Source organism: Propithecus coquereli, unplaced genomic scaffold (assembly GCF_000956105.1).
Source record: "Propithecus coquereli isolate 6110/MARCELLA unplaced genomic scaffold, Pcoq_1.0 Scaffold181, whole genome shotgun sequence".
Classification (NCBI taxonomy): domain Eukaryota; kingdom Metazoa; phylum Chordata; class Mammalia; order Primates; family Indriidae; genus Propithecus; species Propithecus coquereli.
The window spans coordinates 2,134,387-2,143,980 of record NW_012142857.1 but is presented as its reverse complement, the minus strand read 5'-3'; the positions used below and the strand labels follow the sequence as shown (position 1 = coordinate 2,143,980).

Here is a 9,594-nt window from a genome sequence, read left to right as displayed (position 1 = left end):
ATGTACTGAGATCTTTGTCTGTGTTCTTTGGTAATGTTTTATAGCGTTGCTTCCAAAAGACTTATTCCTAGATATTTTGTAGATTTTGTTGGCATTGTGAATAGGATCTTTGTATTTTAAATTACATTTTTAAATCGTTATTGTTGACATATAAGAAAGCTGTTGTTTTTTGTATATTTAATTCCGTTCTCGGTTTTTCACTTGATAATCTATGGTTTTTCTAAGTAGATACTTGTATTGACAATTTCTGATATTTTTGTCTCTGTTTGGAGTGAGAAGGTGGGAAAGGCATTTCCCTGGAAGTGGAAGGCATTTAGAGGACCTCAGAGCTCTGAGGTCCTTTTTTGTTTTAATTTTCACTGTGGAAGTTTTGAAGACTGCTAGGGACAGCGTCCTGTGGCTGTTCTGGTTTTCATGTCTGTGTGAGGAGCCTACTGCAGGGTGGAGTCTGCACCACCCTGCAGCTGTGGCTTTGGCACAAGCGTCAGAACCAGCTGCTCTTCTTCCACCCGGAGTGGGGCAGGGTACTGGCAGGGTTCCCGGCGTCCTCTAAACACCCTGCCAATTTCTTGGAGGCAGCTCCTGTTTCAGCCCCTGCTGACTGGGATCTCGGGGCTTAGGTTCTAGGACTTTGTTGAGAATGTTTGTATACTTTCTTCTCTGTTGTCACTGGGTTGGGATACTGTCTTCCAACCTCTGTCCATTTACTTCCATCTGCTTTTCATATTACAGAAATTCCTACGAATCTCCAGTTTCCCCTATTTTCCATTGCTGCTGTGGATTCTTTGTTATTTTAGCGTGGCCTGGGAACAGAGGCGTGATAAACAGAAGAGTTCAATTTGCCATTAAAGGATAGAGGCAGGGAGAAAGACTTCAGATTATAAAAAGTAATAAAAGTATATCATAGAACATTTAGAAAATACAGAAAAATGCTAAGAAGAGAATTACTTTCAGCATTTTGGTGTGTATTCTTCTAGTCTTTTTTTTCCCCCCTAATGTGTTCTTGCTTCACGCAGTTATTTTTCAGATTCTACTTTCACTTAACTTATTTTCCGTTGAGTGAAGTTGCCGTTTTAATCGACCTGCTGACTTGAGAGGTGGGACATTATTCAGACATGTGAAATGTGAAATGTGGATCTAGCCTGGACAGAGCTGGGGATGTTTGAGGGTTGTAGGAGGCAAGGTGGGCAGACGATGGGCTTGCAGAATAACGGTGGCGCAGGAACTGGCGGGTGGAATTTCATTCTTGCTTTCACAATCCACTGTTATAGCTTCAGAGAAGGTTAAGGGGCACAACCATAGGTGACTTTGACCTTAGGCTTAGGAGAACACGGTTGAATACACTGATGACAGTTTTCATTATCCCCTGCTAAGATATCTCTAATGTCTCTCCAGCTGCTTCTCAGATGATGATACACATATTTTTGAAGAGCTAGCATGCTACATTTATTTCGCCATTGTTTGCTTTCAACGAAAAAATTCACATGGTCCAAACACATTCTATTTTGCTAATGAAAAATTCGAATGTGTCTTCCATAATTCCTTTGTGAAGTACTTGACAAATTCAAAACACAATACCTCTTTTAATTCTTCCAATAATGCCCATAATTAACACTAAGAGAGATTGAGCTATTAGCTCAAAGTCATGTAGTTTATGAATGGTAGAATTGGGTCTGAGACCCAAGTGTGGCATTAAAGCCTGAACATTTTCCATTTAGAATTGCAAGGAAATAGACTAACTGACAAAAAATTAGGTATGGTTCATGTCCTCAAATAACAGAAGCTGTGTGGTGGAGAGGTTTGAAAATACAAACTTTAGTCTGCTTCAAAATACAGATTTTGAGCCTCCGTTGCCTGTCCTATAAAATAAAGATAATAATGATACCTGTGTCGTATTATTGTTGTAAGGATTAAACAAGATATTTGATGCAAAATACTTGGTATGCTGTTTGACACACAGCAAGTACTCAAGGTATATTAGATATAATTATTAATATTAATTAACAACAATCAATCCATATTTGCAGAGTTTAATTTACTTGATTTTACCTCTTTGGGTGATAAATAAGTAGAAAAGAAAGATCAAGGTTGCTAGCATAGGGAGGTAAAATGAACATCTCAGTCTTTCTCCCAAGTCTACTGTTGACTTTATCTCTTAATAAATAACTGAGAGATTTGGATAATATTGTTGATTGAGAGTTAAAATTTTTCATAGTGGTTGGAGACAGTGATAAGGAAAACTTTACTTCCTAGTGTTTCGTTTCCTCCATATGTAAAATATGAAAATACCTCCTGTCTCACTGTGTTTATGGAACATGTTGTGGTTTTTTAATACAAAGCGCAGTATGCTTATGCACTCTATGCCCAGGCGTCAAGCAAACTACAGCCTTTGTATGTAATGCAAAGTATAATCATTGGCTTCCTCCCAGTTCCAGCGGGGCTCTCTGGGCATTTAAAAGGCATCTGTGTCAATTTGTATGTTTTACTCAAGATCTGGAGGTTTTAAAATGAAATGCAAATCATGGAGGGTCTTCTCTGGCCTCTTCTCCTTTGCACTTTTCTGACAGTCATTCTCTTGCCTCCCCATTCTGTCCTGTTCTGTAGTTTCATGGGCCTGCATCCTGCTTTCTTCTTCTTGTAAGTTCCTGTAGGTAGGAACCATGATTGTTTCTTCACTTTTATATTTTCTACGGGCAGCAGTTTTCAAACTGTGTTCCAGCCACTTGGAAGGACTATAAAAAGGTAAGGAGATTCCTATACCCGACCATAGGTTCACAATTAGCAGGTCTGGGTGTGAAATGAGGGATCTTCGTGTTTAACAAGCTGCCTGGGTGATTCTGACCAGGGAGTCCCTGGCGCCTATGTCCATAGAGACTGCGTAGTAGACGTCATGATAGGAATGTGCTTGAAACGCAGCACAGAACTAGGTGTGGCATGCTTGCAGGCAGCACTTGTAACCTTGATGGTGGCTTTGGAAGCCGTAGATGCTGTTTGCTTCCCCCTCTGCACACTACGCCTTCTGCACAGAGGTCACGTGAGGATAGAAGAGGTGGAAAAGGAGCACAGCAACAAATTCTCAGAGGGCCCTACAGCATGGAAGTATTAGGTTATTAAGTATGAAATGTCCTATTTCCTTAAGTACTAAGTTTGACAGTTGCTATCTCTGACGTTTCACTTTGATGCTTCTTGTTTTATTTTTATGGTGAAGGTACATCCTTAGTCTTTCAAACCCATGGTTTGGCTTGTGATTATCTTTCAAAGTTTTTTTAGAGCAATTTTTGTGAAACCATGGATAAGTCAAAAATTTGTGTTATTTTTGAATATGAATTCTTTCGTGGAAAACCAATGCCGTGCAGACCGCTTGAAGTATCAATGAAGTGTTTGGGAAGAATGTGGCTAATGAACGCACAGTAGTACATCGACGGTTTGAGAAGTTCCGTTCTTGTGATTTTAATCTTGAAAATGAGCCATGTGGGCTCATTGATTCAAAATAGGACATTGCCTAGTTAATGACTTAATAGTAGGGGCTCTTTTCCCCAACAAGTTTATGCAGTTGTTTCAGAACCATTTGTTGAAAAGACTGCCATTTCCTCATTGAACAGCTCTGACACCTCTGTTGAAAGTCAATTCACCATTAATACAAGTGAGTCTATTTCTGTATTCTATTCTGTTCCATTGCTCTACTTGTCTATCCTTCAACTTTGTTCTTCTTTAGATTTTTTTTTTAACATCCTAGGTCCTTTGTAATTCTTTATACATTTTAGGCTCAACTTGCAGATTTCTAAAGACAAGACTTTTGGGGTTTTGATGGGATTATGTTATCTATAGATCAATTTGGGGAAATTGATTTTTTTTTTTTTTTTTGAGACAGAGTCTCACTCTGTTGCCGGAGTAGAGTGCCGTGGCATCAGCTTAGCTCACAGCAACCTCAAACTCCTGGGCTCGAGCAATCCTACTGCCTCAGCCTCCCGAGTGGCTGGGACTACAGACATGAGCCACTATGCCCGGCTAATTTTTTCTATGTAGATTTTTAGTTGTCCAAATAATTTCTTTCTATTTTTAGTAGAGACGGGGTCTCACTCTTGCTCAGGCTGGTCTCGAACTCCTGACCTTGAGCGATCCACCCGCCTCGGCCTCCCAGAGTGCTAGGATTACAGGCGTGAGCCACTGCGCCCGGCCGGGGAAATTGATATTTTAACAATATTTACTCTTTCAGTCCACAAATGTAGTATATGTATACCTTTATCTGGATCTTCTTTCATTTCTTTCAGCAAAGCTTTTTGTGTAATTTTCAGTGAAGAAATCTTGTGCAACTTATTTATCCCTATGTAGTTTATAGTTTTTATGCCATTGTACATGATATGTACAATTTTTCTGTTCCTTTTTTTGGCTGCTGGTATATAGAAAAACAGTTGATCTTGTGTCCTGAAAACTTGTTAAATTTATTTATTAGTTCTAGTGATTGTTTTGTAAACTCCTTAGGATTTTCTATGTATGTTATCATGTTATCTGCAAATAAGGCAGTTTTACTTTTTCCTTTCCAAAATGTATGCTCCTTATTTCTTTTTCTTGCCTTATTTCACTGGCTAGGACTTATAGTGTTGAATAGAAGTAGTGAGAGTAGACCTCTTTCCCTTGTTCCTGATCTTAGGAGGGAGGTGTTCAGTCTTTCACCATTAAGTAGACTGTTAGCTTTAGGCTTTTTGCAGATACTCTTTCTCAGATTGAGGACATTCCCTTCTATTACTGGTTTGTTGATTTTCTATTGTGAAGTGGCACTGAAGTTTTTCAAATCTTCTTTCTGTACCTGTTGAGAAGATTATATGACTCTTCTCCTTTTTTTTCTGTTAATATGGTGAATTATATTGATTGACTTTCAAATGTTAAACTAACCTTGTATTATTGAGATAAATAATTTTTGATCATGATGTGTAATAATTTTATTTATTCCTGGATATCATATATTAATATTTTGGTAAAGATTTTTACATCTCTGTTCATGAGAGATATTTTCCTGTAACATTCTTCCATGCTTTTTTTGTAATGTCCTTGTGTTTTTTTGGTAACAAGGTTATGCCAGTGTCATAAAACAAGTTGAGAAGTATTTCCTCTTTTTCTATTTTCTGAAAGAGTTTTGGTGAGATTGGTTTTATTTCTCCCTTTAAATGTTTGATAGAATTCAACACTGAATTCTGAATCTAATGTTTTCATTGTGGGAAGGTTTTAAATTATGTATTCAGTTTCCTTAAAGATGTAGGACTATTCAGGTATCTGTTTCTCCTTATGTCAGTTTTGCTAAGTTATGTCTTTCAAAGATGTTTCATCATAGTTCATATTATTACTTTGTTATTATTTTAACATCTGTAGAATCTGACTATATTGATTGAAATCTGTATTGATCGTCCCTCTTTCATCTCAATATTGGTAACTTGTGTTTTCTCTGTTTCTTCTGTTTTTTGATCAACCTCTCTATGGGCTTATTGATTTTTATTAAACTTTTCAAAAGACTAATTTTTGGCTTCATTAATTTTCTCTATTGTTTATCCATTTCTATTTCACTGTATTTCACTATTTTATTTCATTTCTTCTATTTACTACAGGTTTAATTTGTTCTTCTTTTCCTAATTACTTAAAAATAAAAACTTATGTCATTAATTTTAAAACTATTTTAAAACTAATATAAGCATTTAGAGCTATAAATTCTCTTGTTTTGCCATATCTCACAAATTCTGATGTGTTATTTTTTCACTGTACGTTGGTTTGAAATATTTTCTAATTTCTCACGAGTGCTGGTCATTTAATAAGATTCAATTGATCTCATATTTCTTCTGTTCTCTGATGACCCAACTGTCCTCTCTTTTCTAGTGCATTCATTGCATATTCTCTCTGTATAGTCTTATATACTGTCTTAGTCTCTAATTTTCCTAATGCATCCATGCTTTTTAAATGTACGTGTCTTTTACTGACTCTAAATAAATGGTAGGCTCCCTGATTGCAAGAACTCTATCTTATGCTGGTTTGTAAACTTTTTAGCACCTTGTATGTAGGTGGCGTGCAATGCCACACTGGCTAGACCTTCTGCTGCAGACTGGGGCTGGGAAGGGATGGTCCACCTTGGCTGGGCTGGGGTGAGGGAGTTCAAAGCTCCCCAGGGGACACCCAGAGGCAGCCTAACCAACCTTTATCAGGGACTGGAGTCTGAATCAGGCAACTCATTGTATACATTTGGGGGTAGAAACCAAGGAACCAGCCTCACTAGGGGATGATTTGATTTTTTCTTTTTCTTTTTATTTTTTAGAGGTGGAGTGTCACTCTGTCACCCAGGCTGAAGTACAGTGGCATGATCCTAGCTCACTGAAGCCTCAAGCTCCTGAACTCAAGTGATCCTCCTGCCTCAGCCTCCTCCTTTAGCCACCACGCCTGGCTAAATTTTCTTTCTTTTTTTTTTTAGAGACAGGGTCTCGCTGTGTTGCCCAGGCTAGCTTTGAGCTCCTGGGCTCAAGTGATCCTCCCGCCTCAGCCTCCCAAAGCGCTGAGATTACAGGTGTGAGCCACTGCACCTGGTCTGATGTTACTTGGAGTTCCTGATTTGGTGGTTTGAAGAGTGGAGGAAACCTTGATTTTTAAAATGTACTGCATCTTGGGCTACTGGTTCAGGGGTTTTAGCCAGCTCCCTCCAACCTTACAGAGCACAGTAGAATAATATTAGAAGAAACTACTCATTTAAAAATTTTAAAATGTCCTTTCCCCCAAAATGGGGCCAGTGACTGTGTGGAGCTTCATGCTTCCTGGTGGGCAGACAGCCCTTTTCTCCCCCTCCTGGCTCCTGGTTCCTGGTTCAGAGCTGCTTGCCCTTTGCAGAGATATCCTCGACCCTCAACGGGGTTAACTGGCTATGGAAAGAGATGTTCAGTAGTGAGTTTAAGGACAAAGTGAAAATTGCATAGTGCCTGGTTAACTGGACTTCTAGTACAGGCCAGCTTTTACCCAGCTGTATGAAGAGGCACCCTGCAGGAGGCTGGGGTGGGCATCCACCAGCTCCTCCCTCTCCTGGCCTCACTTCAGGCTTGAGCAGAGGGCCTGGCCACCTCCCTCACTCACTTGCCTCTTACTCCTGTCACTTCCTTCCTGTTTTGTGGCCCTTCAGTCTTATCATTTTAAATACTCTACCATGGCTACACCTGTTCTTCCTTCTTCTGTTTGTTCCTCTTGGTCACGTGTGTCTTGGAGGTAAAGTGAGTCAGCAAAGTTCCATGGCCAGCTTCCCACCTCTTCTGTCCCATTCTCTCTCCAGGCCTTGGGGCTGCCATCCCTGCCCTTCCTGGTCTGACGCCATGTTGTTTTTCCTACCAGAGTACGGACATCCTCAGCACCATTGGCTATGACAATATCATCCAGCATCTGAACAACGGCCGCAAGAACTGCAAAGAGTTTGAAGACTTTTTAAAAGAAAGGTACTGTGCTCTGTCCTCTCTGAGGAGGGTGGGCCAAGACACGCCCACACAAACAGGGAACGATTTACTGTTGTGCTTTTATGCTTAATAATCCTGAAGACCCTCTGCTATAGGTTATGGATGGGACCCAGGAAATAGATGGTATCTTGTCCTAAAATTCTTAGAAACTGGTTTGAGATAAGATTTATGGTAAAGCAGCAAACAAATTGTATTAAGTAAGCGAAATATGCTAAGTTGTGTGGTATGAGTAACACTGAAAGATTCCATGGGAGAGATCCTTGTGGTGGCCCTCAGAGGATGAGGTGGATTTGTCAGGTCAAGTGGTATCCGGATATCCGTGGGAGAATAGCAAGCTTGAGGTGGGAATGGACACAGCCCAAGAACCATCCTCCAAGTCAGGTTCTTGGTGCTCCTCAGAAAAAGAATTTCAGGACACACCAGTAAGCCAAAGCAAGTAGCTTTTATTGAAAGCAAAAGTGAAAGTACACACTCAAGAGCAAGAGAACAGGCAGGTTCAAAAAGAGCAGCTGCACCGGGAAGATGTGGTTTTTGGTCTTTCAAAGTCTTGTGAATTGAGGCGAGGACTATTCAAGGCTAAGGGGCTGGCTTTTACTAAGAATTTGCAGAACTCCTAGAATTGAGTTCCTTTCCATTTTCATACTTGATATAGTTGTTTTGGAACTGTCATGGCGATTTCGAGGGCAGAAAAATTTCAAAACCACAGTGTAAATAACATAATTAGCTAAAGTTCAGGTAAGGTGATCTGGATAGCTGACAAACTTGTTGAAGCCAGTTATTTTCTGTTGTTATCAACCCCCTCTTAATTAGACTTTAACACCTGTACCCACTCTGCAAGCTTCTGCACCTGCTGTTAGCTTAGTAGTCAACCTTCTTGGGTAGAAAAGAGGGAGTGTTCCCCCCAAAGGAGGACGAACAATGGCCAACTCCATGGGGCTGACAGTGGACAAGCCTCTCTCTGTCCATCCCTGCTAAGACACATGTGGCAGAGTTCCAGGTCCTCTGGACCTTTGGTCCTCTGTCCGAGGGTTGTTTATTTCAGCGCCTGCACCCACTGTGCATGCCTGTGCATCCAGCTGTTAGCTTAGTGGTCTAGTTAGCTTCTACCTGAGGGTTGTTCATTTCAGCACCTGCTCCCACTCTGCAAGCCCCTGCATCCGGTCTCAGCCCTGTCTGCTAGTCTCCTGCTCTAACAGTAAGAGGCAGGCAGAGCCCGATTCAGAGACCAGGAGGGCGAGGGAGCTGTGGGAAAGTTGCAGGCAGATCATGGCACTCGCAAGGGTAACAGGGTTTGGTGGTCCATGGGGAACTGGCATGGTTTAGAGGATTTTCTTTTCTTCTTCTTTTTTCTTTTTAAATGGATGAGGTGTTTAAAAAAAATTCTATGCTTAATGAGCTGCACAAGTTTTGTGGAAAATCTTATTCTTCCAGAAGATTCCATTTCCCAGAGGTTCTGGATGAAGGAGTGCTTTAGGAGGATTTTTGGCCAAAGATCAGAGTTGTTGCTAAGACCCAAAATAATGAACGTGTTCTATTTGTCAGGCAGTAAGTGAAAGGCTCAGAATTTGGAGACACAAATACCAAAGTGTTTTCGATAAAGTCTCTCCACTTTCTCCTCAAGGGAAGGTTGGGTAATGATCAAGCTTATTCACACTGGTTGCCCAGCCTGCAGATGGTGAGGCCTGTCTCCTCAAATCACCCCAAGGGTCCGGAGGACCTGGAGCTCTGCTACACATGGTCATAGCAGAGTTGGACAGAGAGAGGCTCGTCCACTGTCAGCTCCGTGGAGCTGGCTGTTGTTCCTCCTCCTTTGAGGGGAACACTCCTTCTTTTCCACCCAAGAAGGCTGACAGTGTTGACATGTAGTTACAACTTTCTTTTTACGGACACTAACAGTGGGCCTCCTCCTTCCTTTAACAGTGCTAGGACAAAGTAGCAAGTAATAAGAGTGTCATGAGTGTGCTGGATCTAGAGATTGCAGAACATTCCTTGCTTTTGGTGTCCCTCCTCCAGTTACGGCTTCTGTAGATTTTCTCCTGGGGATGAAATGGACTTGCTGTCCATCCATAGATGAAGGAGGTGTTGGCTAATGGCCAAGGCTTTGGCTGCCCAGCAGGACCAT

General features: G+C 40.9%; 1 protein-coding gene across 1 annotated transcript in view; it reads left to right on the top strand.

Moving 5' to 3' along the window:
• The window catches only part of PSTPIP2 (proline-serine-threonine phosphatase interacting protein 2), a 90,678-nt gene that overhangs the window by 29,042 nt on the left and 52,042 nt on the right, over positions 1-9,594 (top strand). Inside the window, exon 2 of the mRNA XM_012642639.1 lies at positions 7,354-7,454. The gene's annotated coding sequence lies outside the window, so the exon portion shown is untranslated. The remainder of the gene's footprint in view (positions 1-7,353; positions 7,455-9,594) is intronic.